Below are 10112 nucleotides of genomic sequence, written 5' to 3' on the forward strand. Positions count from 1 at the left end.
GGTATTTCGTACGGGCTTTCAAAATTTCTACCAGTAATGCATTCATAAAGAACCCAGGCAGACGCCAAAAAAAGATTGACGTTAAGCCAAACTAATCACAGACCAAAACGAGGCACTCGGAACACAAGCAAGCTCCGTCATTAAGTCTTATCCGACATACGAAGTCAGTTGAGCAGCTTCTGCAAAAGCTCTAAACTATAAATGAATGAACGTAGCAATCGATACATATACCGATTAACGTTTTGAACTTTCGTAGCGATCAGACACTTCCATTTCGCCAAACGCGTAAACATACTTCTGGTTGTTGGCGAAAGTGAAAGCATGTGACAATGTCTCCCACCAGCGATTGTCTAGAGAACTTATGTGTATAGGCCATAGAGTATATCTATCTGCGGAGTGAGTATACCGCACTTCGCATGTTCTCAACATCAAACCGGGCTATTCACGTGATTTTGGGGTGACACTGCTTGTCTAAAATTTGCGGTAGTAGCGAAACTTGAAAGATTACACGTATTCGCCTTGTTTTATATATGTTTCTACACGTTTGAGTTTTATTAACAGCTGTTGTTGTTGTGGTCTTCAGTCCTGAGACTGGTTTGATGCAGCTCTCCATGCTACTCTATCCTGTGCAAGCTTCTTCATCTCCCAGTACCTACTGCAACCTACATCCTTCTGAATCTGCTTAGTGTATTCATCTCTTGGTCTCCCTCTACGATTTTTACCCTCCACGCTGCCCTCCAATACTAAATTGGTGATCCCTTGATGCCTCAGAACATGTCCTACCAACCGATCCCTTCTGGTCTAGTTGTGCCACAAACTTCTCCCCAATCTTATTCAATATTTCCTCATTAGTTATGTGATCTACCCATCTAATCTTCAGCATTCTTCTGTAGCACCACATTTCGAAAACTTCTATTCTCTTCTTGTCCAAACCATTTATCGTCCATGTTTCACTTCCATACATGGCTACACTCCATACAAATACTTTCAGAAATGACTTCCTGACACTTAAATCTATACTCGATGTTAACAAATTTCTCTTCTTCAGTAACGCTTTCCTTGCCATTGCCAGTCTACATTTTATATCCTCTCTACTTCGACCATCATCAGTTATTTTGCTCCCCAAATAGCAAAACTCCTTTACTACTTTAAGTGTCTCATTTCCTAATCTAATTCCCTCAGCATCACCCGACTTAATCCGACTACATTCCATTATCCTCGTTTTGCTTTTGTTGATCTTCATCTTATATCCTCCTTTCAAGACACTATCCATTCCGTTCAACTGCTCTTCCAAGTCCTTTGCTGTCTCTGACAGAATTACAATGTCATCGGCGAACCTCAAAGTTTTTATTTCTTCTCCATGGATTTTAATACCTACTCCGAATTTTTCTTTTGATTCCTTTACTGCTTGCTCAATATACAGATTGGATAACATCGGGGAGAGGTTACAACCCTGTCTTACTCCCTTCCCAACCACTGCTTCCCTTTCATGTCCCTCGACTCTTACAACTGCCATCTGGTTTCTGTACAAATTGTAAATAGCCTTTCGCTCCCTGTATTTTACCCCTGCCACCTTTAGAACTTGAAAGAGAGTATTCCAGTCAACATTGTCTAAAGCTTTCTCTAAGTCTACAAATGCTATAAACGTAAGTTTGCCTTTCTTTATTCTTTCTTCTAAGATAAGTCGTAAGGTCAGTATTGCCTCACGCGTTCCAGTATTTCTACGGAATCCAAACTGATCTTCACCGAGGTCGGCTTCTACTAGTTTTTCCATTCGTCTGTAAAGAATTCGTGTTAGTATTTTGCAGGTGTGGCTTATTAAACTGATAGTCCGGTAATTTTCACATCTGTCAACACCTGCTTTCTTTGGGGTTGGAATTATTATATTCTTCTTGAAGTCTGAGGGTATTTCGCCTGTTTCATACATCTTGCTCACCAGATGGTAGAGTTTTGTCAGGACTGGCTCTCCCAAGGCCGTCAGTAGTTCCAATGGAATGTTGTCTACTTCCGGGGCCTTGTTTCGACACAGGTCTTTCAGTGCTCTGTCAAACTCTTCACGCAGTATCGTATCTCCCATTTCATCTTCATCTACATCCTCTTCCATTTCCATAAAATTGTCCTCAAGTATAGAACGTCTATATACTCCTTCCACCTTTCTGTTTTCCCTTCTTTGCTTAGAACTGGGTTTCCATCTGAGCTCTTGATGTTCATGCAAGTGGTTCTCTTATCTTCAAAGGTCTCTTTAATTTTCCTGTAGGCAGTATCTATCTTACCCCTCGTGAGATAAGCCTCTACATCCTTACATTTGTCCTCTAGCCATGCCTCCTTAGCCATTTTGCACTTCCTGTCGATCTCATTTTTGAGACGTTTGTATTCCTTTTTTCCTGCTTCATTTACTGCATTTTTATATTTTCTCCTTTCATCAATTAAATTCAATATTTCTTCTGTTACCCAAGGATTTCTACTAGCCTTCGTCTTTTTACCTACTTGATCCTCTGCTGCATTCACTACTTCATCCCTCAAAGCTACCCATTCTTTTTCTACTGTATTTCTTTCCCCCCATTCCTGTCAATTGTTCCCTTATGCTGTCGCTGAAACTCTGTACAACCTCTGGTTCTTTCAGTTTATCCAGGTCCCATCTCTTTAAATTCCCACCTTTTTGCAGTTTCTTCAGTTTTATTCTACAGGTCATAACCAATAGATTGTGGTCAGAGTCCTCATCTGCCCCTGGAAATGTCTTACAATTTAAAACCTGGTTCCTAAATCTCTGTCTTACCATTAACAGCTGTTCTGCAATATTATCGTTGATACGAACGTAAAGAGAAGCAGGGAAATGTAGAACCAGTTACTTTTCGTAGGTATATACAATAAGCGTATAAAATCTAAATGTCTCTCTATATGAGGTACTTTATGCGTTAAAAAATATCGGGACAGGGTATTAAAAAGTAGTGTTGTATTGTAGACATAATTTCTGCGACTCTACGGCCCTGTATTTATAAGACAAGTGCTAGATAAATTTGCAAATGTGTTTGTGTAAATTGCCGGTTAGTGTAGACATATTGACGCTATACTCGTACGGATATAAAATTTCTATATTACAATATGATTAATTACTTACACTTTACATATGTTCTCAAACCCTTGTGTGCACCTAAGTACGAGTATTTCCGCATGAGACTGTTTCCTGCACGGTCTGCCGAACGGCTGTTAACGTTGGTGCACCGAGGAGACATTTTAAACGGCTTTCCTTTTGATCGTCATCACGGGACCTCGGTCATCTTGCTTATTCACCGAGATTGGCGCACCCGGCCACAAGAGTGCTTGGAGTCAGGCCGCGGCTGTGGTTTCGTGTGACGCCGCCGAAGCGTCAACCTACGGGCCACAGTCTAACACAATCATCGTCGAACTTATTTGCTCCTGAGCCAATAGTGACATTGTGATGGAGAACCTTGGGCCGTATGTGTAGTAATCTCATCGTTAATTGGTAATATACCCAACTTAGTATGTTATGCGCGCACAATAGATTAGCAACAACAAGAGCGAGGTAAGTTTGCCGCCGGCCCCGAAGTGCCGATCGTTGAAAGTCGGCACCGCTCTGAGTACTTACAAGGGAAATCGACCATCGCAGTCCCCTCAGATTTAGTTCTAAGGTATCCCGTCAAAAACTGAACACAATAAGGAATAACGTGTACGGAATTGTGGGAAAAGAAGAAAAATGGAAACAGTGAGCGGTCCAAGTTCAAGATGTGCAAACTCGAGAAAATTAGAATAACCACACGTCGTGGTTCGGTGGTTACGGTATTGGACTGCAGAGCTGGAGATCAGTGTTCAAATATCTCTCGTGCTTCTTTTTTTTCACAAAATTAAGAACTGTCTATCCGGTCATTTACGTGTCTGTTCCCTTTCTGTAGCCTTAGCAGTTGTTAATATACAGGGTGATTCAAAAAGAATACCACAACTTTAGGAATTTAAAACTCTGCAACGACAAAAGGCAGAGCTAAGCACTATCTGTCGGCGAATTAAGGGAGCTATAAAGTTTCATTTAGTTGTACATTTGTTCGCTTGAGGCGCTGTTGACTAGGCGTCAGCGTCAGTTGATGCTAAGATGGCGACCGCTCAACAGAAAGCTTTTTGTGTTATTGAGTAGATGTTAGAGAATTGACTGTTCCCTCAGCTCGAACAAGAAGCACAACAATTCATATTTCAGCAGGATGGAGCGCCACCACATTGGCACTTATCTGTCCGTATCTACCTGAACGTCAACTACCCGAGGCGATGGATCGGCCGCCAGGCAGCCTGTGACAGAGCACTTCATCACTGGCCTCCAAGAAGCCCTGATCTTACCCCCTGCGATTTTTTATTATGGGGGTATGTTAAGGATATGGTGTTTCGGCAACCTCTCCCAGCCACCATTGATGATTTGAAACGAGAAATAACAGCAGCTATCCAAACTGTTACGCCTGATATGCTACAGAGAGTGTGGAACGAGTTGGAGTATCAGGTTGATATTGCTCGAGTGTCTGGAGGGGGCCATATTGAACATCTCTGAACTTGTTTTTGAGTGAAAAAAAAAACCTTTTTAAATACTCTTTGTAATGATGTATAACAGAAGGTTATATTATGTTTCTTTCATTAAATACACATTTTTAAAGTTGTGGTATTCTTTTTGAATCACCCTGTACATTGGTTATAGAATGAGTCATGTGGTAAGAACATATTACCGTCCCAATTAAATGTGATGAATTGTGAGAGCAGGCGTGATGCCGCATAGACCTCTCATTGAAATGAAAACAACGTATAAACGGCTGTGAACTATGTTACAACAAAGGAATTCAGGAGTCAAAACTTCCAAAACGGAACGCAAGGTACTTGTGTAGAACAAATAGGAGGTACGTACTTCTGGAGATCCCTTCCTTACACCTCGCTGCTGTAAACGGACCTTACACGACGACAAATTTGAATGCAGCAAGAACAGACGTCAATTACAGGTCGGACAGTTCCTAATTATGCGAGGAAAAAAAAGGGACATGAGGGAGATTCGAATATGGATCTCACCCTTCGTAGTGCAGTGGCTCTTCACATGCGCTCGATGCTGCAGATTTTGAGTTTGGACCGTTCAGTATATCTATTTTGTTTTTTCTTTCACAATTCGGTGCTCCTTCTTCCTGTTTTCATGCTTGATCTGTGTTCAGTTTTTGAGGGGCTATCCACCGGGTCACCCTACCACAAAATCTGAGGGGGGTTGCAATGGGGAGTTTCTCTGGTTAGTATTGACTGTTACCTTCCCCAGCGACACCCCCCCCCCCCCCTCCCAGGACAACCAAAAGTCTCGCTCACTGTGCTACATCGACAGGCTTTGCTCTTTAATTTATCAGGAGCATCATCGGAATCTCTGGAATTTAAATTTTAAAGCACAGTAGTTGACTGATACATTGTCGACACCAGAGAGTTCCTTTCTCACATACTCTAACCGCACACTCGCCGTGCTACTTACCCCTTTTGTCCCAGAGGTAAGGGGCCGACTTAACTCACGGCCGAATTCACCAACGCGAAATAAAATTAAGCATTTCTTGAAATATCAGTGTCTCTGTTAATATTTACTGGGCAGAAAAGCTACACTCTTCACAATCTCTTAACGTAATTTAACGTTTTTGGTGCCTGTTTATAGTTGCTAGATATACATTAAGCTCACCGGACAGAAAATTACGATATTGCGGTACCTGTGCTATTCTGAATTATCCGCCGACACCTAGCAAGTAAAATATCTCGCCTGTACGGCAATATACTTATGGATGTACGAGTACAGGTTGTCGACACGTGGTTGATGACATATGGACATATTTTCACTGTCGTCATTCCACTCTACAGCTGACAGTCGTCCACATCGAAACTGCGAATCCATTTCAAGGACCGAAAGTAGTCACTCGAGTCCGCACCCACAGATGAATATCTGAGCTCTTACAGATGGAGCAAATATCTAGCCACATGCTCAACCACGCGCGCACTGTATCTACGTGAGTATGAGACAGTAGCAATCATCGATATATTCATGTTTCAAGCGGGCCTGTACGTGCACAAGGATAAATGTGAGTACGTGACAGTGTGGCAAAAAGCAGCAATAGTATATACCGTGGCCAAGGTCACACGGTGTGTGAAGTTTCTGGGTCTTCTTGTGTTTCGCGACGACTGTCCAATGTGTGTACAAGTAGTGGATAACGCACTTCGCCACGAAACATGACGTCAGCATCGAGGTCGGAAAAAGATCCTGAGGGGGACCGGAGAAGCATCTCACGGCGGGTGAATCAAAATCGCTTCCAAACCCGACAGGTTTTGCTACATGCAGTGAGTGAAGGTTCATATTAACGAGAGAACTTTGCGACGGGAACTGCATGCAATGAACAATGGGAGTCAGGCGTGTCTCAAGAGACAAGCAAAGCTGCGCGTCTTCAGTGGGCTAAAAATCATAGAACGTGAACAGAAGCTGACTGGCGGAACGTAATGTGGTCTGAGGAATCCCTCTCTAGCCTATATTCAAACGACGCACGACGTCGAGTGCAGCGAAGGCAGAATTAAACATTTCATCCTGAATGTGCGCAGGGTTAGTTTCAAGCCGGAGGTGGATAATTTGTTTTCTGAACACTTCACTATCCTATTACATCTCGACTGGACTGTAGAATCATCTGACTACAATCCCACACAGTATTTGTGGGACATGTTGAACAATAGATAAAACGCCGAGATCAGCGTTCCCGCAATTTGGTGGAATTACGTGATCAGATCCTTAGCGAGTTACTGAACCTGGAAACGTCGTAGCTGTACGACTGCGTGGACTCACTCCCTAACCGAATACAGGCAATTATCAAGTCTAGGGACGGAAATAAAAGGCCTTCAGTGCTGCTTGTGATGATTTCTCTAGGGGTGGCTGATGTTTTGTCTTGTAAGCTTATTATTTAATACGCGGGCCGATGAATACTTGACTTTGGACACAGAACCGCGGGCCGATGAATACTTGACTTTGGACACAGAACCGCGGGCCGATGAATACTTGACTTTGGACACAGTCTGACAGTTACTGGCCTAATTACTGGTCTAACGTCGACATTCCATCTATTTTTTGTTACCGACTGTGGTAGCAGTGCGCCGAGCAGTCAACAAGCAACACTTCTGAATTCGATATCGAATGAATGCAAATACCATCGTTTATACTGATTTGTAACATTTTTTACAATAGAGAGCATATGAAATGCTACAATAAACGTCTATAACTAAAAAATGACACCACATTTGTCATTCACTAGTTTCACAAGGACCCTAGGAGGTACAAAACGGTACATTACAGGGCAGTTTATTTACGATTCTCTTCTAACATACGGATATTTACTGAAGTATGTCGTTTAATAACTAAACAGTGCTAGTGAGCACAAGTAGACCAGAACTTCTGCAGAAAGATGTTGTATAATTATCCAACAGCGTAAAGTTATGTTCGTTACACTTTCAGCCAAATCTGTGAATGTGCAACGTATAAAACCTGTATGGAATGTCGTATCTACATTATTTAACGTATCAGATATACCAGAACATCTATCCTGAAGGGTTCAAATGGTTCAAATGGCTCTGAGCACTATGGGACTTAACTACTGAGGTCATCAGTCCCGTAGAACTTAGAACTACTTAAACCTAACTAACCTAAGGACATCACACACATCCATGCCCGAGGCAGGATTCGAACCTGCGACCGTAGCAGTCACGCGGTTCCAAACTGAAGCGCTTAGAACTGCACGGCCACACCGGCCGGCTATCCTGAAGGGAAAGCTACATAGACGTGATAATGAAACGTCAAAAGCAATGAACCTGTTTATAAACGTACACGAAATCAGTTGCACAACTGTTGTTACATCCCAGTCACAAACGGCAAGAATCTTCAGTGTATTGGCTTTTGAAGCAAAAGTAATTACATTTGCCCGCCCTGTTACCCGAGCGGTCTAATGCACGGCTTTCCGGAGTGGGAAGGAGCGCCTGGTCCCCGGCACGAATCCGCCCGGCGGACTTGGGTCGAGGTCCTGTGAGACGGTCAGTCTGTGGATGGTTTTTAGGCGGTTTTCCATCTGCCTCGGCGAATGCGGGCTGGTTCCCCTTATTCCGCCTCAGCTACACTATGTCGGCGATTGCTGCGCAAGCAAGTTCTCCACGTACGCGTAAACCACCATTACTCTACCACGCAAACATAGGGGTTACACTCGACTGGTGTGAGACGTTCCCTGGGGGGGGGGGGGGGGGTCCACCGGGGGCCGAACCGCACAATAACCCTGGGTTCGGTGTGGGGCGGCGGGGGAGTGAAGTGGACTGCGGTAGTCGTCGTGGGGTTGTGGACCACTGCGGCTGCGGCGAGGACGGAGCCCCTCCGTCGTTTCTAGGTCCCCGGTTATCATACAATACAATATATACAATTCAAGTACATTTACAAAAATAGTCGTGTATTAGGAAGAAGACTGATTTGTAAGAACGAACGAATCATTAAATTCCCTCCCCCCCCCCCAAAAAAAAAGAATGTGTGTTAAGGAAAGAGCCTATTGTAATAAGAACACACAGAACAGAAATATATGCTTCTCATGCATGAAATACGTGTTTAAATTCTCTTGTTTCCGGCGGAGTAAGCTACTATACTCACATTCCGAAGTATTTCTTGATGAATAAGTTGTACTTTATGTCACTGAATCATTGCGAATCGGTAGTTTTCACATTTATTTCGCTATAATTCATCGCCCTTGGTAATTACTAATGCATATAAGGAAAATATAACAACTATTTCGTTAACTAAGTAAAAAATTAATTAAAGTAACCATTATCATTACGACACATTACTTTCACACCGCCCGCAGCGCTTGTGTAGCTCCAGCTGTCAAAGGGTAAAAGCTTTCGCACAAGAGAGTGCCATGGCTGTATGTATTGGACTATGCTGCGGACAGCATGTAAGTTTTCTATACTACACCGATCATTTCCCTTGCACCTGCTTCAAACTGAAGGATACTGGTAGGGTAAAATGAAGCACTGCCTTCAATAGCATGCCATCATTTTAACATCTTTGTGGGAGACGCCGTAGTAACTCACAACTTCAAGAGGCGTAAGTAATAAAAATAAAGCGAAGATATCTTTGACTCGGTAATGTTATAGAGAGCTGTTGCTGCTTTAAATTATTGTACGTTTTACAATTTCTGGGAAGTTATTGTGAACGTCGAGCACAGGTAAGAGGAGTTGTTTTTCGTTCCTTAACGTCGATAAAAATGTTATGCCTTGCCGTGACCAGGATTCGAACCTGGGTTCTTGCGGCCACAACGCAATGTCCTAACCACTAGACTATCACGGCTGACGCTGTTGTGCTCTCTCGTTATCCAGTTGAGTGCGCGCATGCCGGAACGCTGACGTAGTATTGACGTAGCTATCGCTGACTCCGCTGCGGCCGCCGGCCGCCGCTTTCTCAATCGCGGGAAACCGATAGACACTGGCCATCGCGGCCGACTGAAGGCCGCATGGTCCGGAGCGATAATGAACTGCAGGGACATCATAATGCGCTATTTCACTTTCGTATAGGTATAGGCTATAGGAACGACGGGTAATATGCAGGGTGGTCAGAACCTTCCTTTACAAACCTTAGGACTTGTAAAGGGGAATGAGTACATAATATTTTGAACCGGAACCCATGTCCGGAGATGTACCATTCCGTCCTACGGCGGTTTCAGTTCAGATGTTTAATTAATCCACTTCTGATTGAGGAACTGAATTAGGTGTGAGGCAGTACAGTTATTAGACACAAATAGACAGGGAACATCACTAAACATTCATTTATCACTTAAGCACATTTGTTTGTATTTTCACGCGAACATAATGTGTTTACATTATTGCAAAACAAAAAGAACCCAGAATACTGTGCATACATAAAAGTACTGATGCGTCACAACATTGGCTCGATGTGTCGACCACCGACGTTGTTCCATTGTACCTACGAAGCATGTTCTGGTACACTCTCCCTATCCCACCTGGTATCTGAAGAGTGCAGAAGCAAGAATTCTTAGTAGCAGATCTTCCTCAGATCGTACAGGAGTCTCGTAAATGTG

General features: G+C 43.3%; 1 non-coding gene across 1 annotated transcript; it reads right to left on the minus strand.

Moving 5' to 3' along the window:
* Positions 1–9292: 9292 nt before the first annotated feature.
* Trnah-gug (transfer RNA histidin (anticodon GUG)) lies at positions 9293–9364 on the minus strand. Its single transcript has one exon. It is a non-coding gene; the product is annotated as a tRNA-His (tRNA).
* Positions 9365–10112: the final 748 nt, after the last annotated feature.

The sequence above is a fragment of the Schistocerca cancellata genome, chromosome 2, assembly GCF_023864275.1.
Source record: "Schistocerca cancellata isolate TAMUIC-IGC-003103 chromosome 2, iqSchCanc2.1, whole genome shotgun sequence".
In the NCBI taxonomy this organism is placed as follows: Eukaryota; Metazoa; Arthropoda; class Insecta; order Orthoptera; family Acrididae; genus Schistocerca; species Schistocerca cancellata.